Source organism: Malurus melanocephalus, unplaced genomic scaffold (assembly GCF_030028575.1).
Source record: "Malurus melanocephalus ecotype Western Australia unplaced genomic scaffold, MMel_1.1 scaffold_2549, whole genome shotgun sequence".
Lineage (NCBI taxonomy): Eukaryota > Metazoa > Chordata > Aves > Passeriformes > Maluridae > Malurus > Malurus melanocephalus.
The window spans coordinates 7,046-9,768 of record NW_026625781.1 but is presented as its reverse complement, the minus strand read 5'-3'; the positions used below and the strand labels follow the sequence as shown (position 1 = coordinate 9,768).

Sequence of the window (2,723 nt, the reverse complement as noted above, 5' to 3'; positions counted from 1 at the left end):
TTTCTGATTTGAGCAAATCACCCAGCTTGTCTGATAAGAAATGTGCATCATGACCCCTGCAATCAAAATCACCCCTCAATCGAATCAGAATGAGAGCAGAGCCCGGGCTGGCTCAGGTTTCATTCTGGATCACAGAATATTCCAGAAAACCCTTTACAGAACCAATTAAGGAGGTTGTATTTTGTATTAAAAGCTAAATCAAAGTTTCAAAACACCTCAGTTGGGTTTCATGATGTCAGATGCCCCAATAGCAATTTTTAATAATTATTTTTTCTGCTAAACCTAAATCACAGCCTCCTTTTCCACTCCCTCCTGGAACCCTATGAGGTGGTGGCTGAAAACAGAAATTAAACCAGAGGAGGAAAAGAACCCACAAAAATACAACACCCCAAGCAGAGTGTGAGTGTTCTGTCAGTGTGAGACACAACAAAATCCAGAAGGAATTTGTATCCTCAGGTTTAATGAAGATTATTTTGTATTTCTGCATTTTAAAGCCACTAATAAACCACCCTCTTTATACCCATACACGTATAAATATTTGAAACTGGAGTATTTTCTTCCAGCTACCCCAAACAAGACATAGGGTTTTGTTTCCAGCAATACAATTAATTTATTTATTATCTCAAAAGCTGAATGAAGGTGAAACATTTATTCTTATACCCCTACAATTAATATATATTATTTATAGGATTGATTCAATTATGAGACCTGTCAAAAGAACCGCCCAAAAAAAGGGAAAAACCTTAAATATTTCCATGAAAAAACATGGAAAAGCACACACCCTTCAGCCAAACAGCACGCAAGGGGTGTTTTGGGGTTTTTTCCCCCAGTTTAACCATAGAGTACAGATCTCACAGAGGTGTCTGGGCTTTGCAAATCCTAATACAGACTTTTTGTGTTTCTGCAGTTGCTGCCAAAAATCCGATACCACCCAAGGCAGGAAAATTTCAGCTGCCTGGATTGCATCTCCACTGGGAACTAAAGAGGCAGGAAATCTGGAAGAGGGGCTTGGAAAACCCTTTACAGTGCAATCATGATCTGTGTCCCATGATTAATTTTTTATTTTTTTCATCAAGATTGTGATTGGTATCAGAACTATCGGGACACCCAATTTCAGGTCCTTTCTGGCAATTGCTGGGATAATAAAATCCCAATAAAATCCACTGTTTTTCTTTCAAGCCCACAGCACAAGCAGCTGCTTAGGCTGAGAAGTCACTCAGAGGTGTGGCCTTGAGCAAAATTTGCATTTATTGTTGCCAACCACACACTCCACAAAAATCAAATTAACTCTTTTATCCTCATCAGCTTTCCCTGCTTAGCCTGGATTAGGCTTTCTTCTCTGAATAATGAGCCTGAGCTCTTCCTTTGTGGAACAAACAGCAAACAAGCTTAAAAATTATTCAAGAAATGTCCTTTGTTTTAAAAAATATGTGCCAGAGGGCAGGGTTAGATGGGATATTGGGAATGAATTGCTGCCTGGGACAGTGGAAAGTGTCCCTACCATGGATGGGGTGGGATTAAAGGTCTCTTCCAACCCAAATAATTCTCTGGAATTCCTTCTAGGAAGCTCCACTGGTATCTGAAAACACAAACTCAGTCATGCTGACATAACTTCTGAATCCTAACAAAACTTGCATGAACTCCATAATTATCCAAATTCCATCCACAAATCTGTCACACACACATTTGGTGCTGGAAAGAAGGAATTTCCCCTCATTTGACTTTCTGTGGATCCTTTTTTTGTTCCTGAAAGGAACAAAAATTTTGATTTCCGCGAGTAAGTGGAGCAAAATGAATTTTCTTTGCTTTTGATGATTTAGGCAAAAGCTGAGCTGATAAGGAGTTAATAAATTATGGGAGCACTAAGATATCATTAAATACAAGAGAAAATTATAGATTGAATGGGATTTTGGAGCTTTTTAAGGACAAATGAACCAAATGAAGCTGTGCCAGCTGTGTGGAGTCAGTGGATCAGAAACCACAACCTGACATTTAACTGATGCAACATCTAAACATCTAAAATGTTCCTTGTCATTCCTGTTGTAACTTGTCCATGTTCTTTTTCCCCTCTCCCATGCACAAATTCATTCCTTCCCTGGGCAGCCCCTGCAGGATCAGCACAGCAGCCAAGGTCAGGAGAGGAAATCCAGGGATCTCTGCTCTTTTCTTTACAGCTCRTGACCCACCAACCTCTGATCGTGAGGGTTCCTCCTTTTAAATCTTTTAAATTTTTGTGTAGTAGCAAGCACAGCTCCMTGTCTGCTCTATAAACTGGCTGCTCATTCGTACGTGCATTTCCTGTAATAAACCCAAAGCCTCTCACTATTTTAACAAGTTGCATAGCAGCAAATAGAACCCCAATATAACTTCTTTCTTTTTTTTTAAACACAGCTACTTGTTATTAACAGGCACCCACTGAAGCCATTTCTTACCCAGAGATGAGTTTTTAACCCACCTGCTGGGAGTAATTTAAGAATCGGACACACCTGATACCACTTGTTAGCAGGGAAAACCGAACTGCTGGGTACAGCTGTGATTCCGATTTATCACATATTTTTTTTACGTATTACTCATTTAAATTCCCGTTTCCCGCTTTAACTATGCACCCTTACTGCAGAATCTTCCAGCCAGGACAGACCGGAGCCCGCTCAGGCTTCCAGAGCTCTCATTAAATCTGTTATTTACTAATTGATAGCGTGGATTGATGGCTCTGTTCACAGCCC

General features: G+C 40.0%; 1 long non-coding RNA gene across 1 annotated transcript; it reads right to left on the bottom strand.

Annotated features, from left to right (window-relative positions):
• Positions 1 to 1,417: 1,417 nt before the first annotated feature.
• LOC130587842 (uncharacterized) lies at positions 1,418 to 2,717 on the bottom strand. The gene is made up of 2 exons (XR_008966861.1): positions 2,433 to 2,717; positions 1,418 to 2,298 (listed from the first exon to the last, which is right to left on the bottom strand). It is a non-coding gene; the product is annotated as an uncharacterized LOC130587842 (long non-coding RNA).
• Between the last annotated feature and the right edge of the window lie 6 nt (positions 2,718 to 2,723).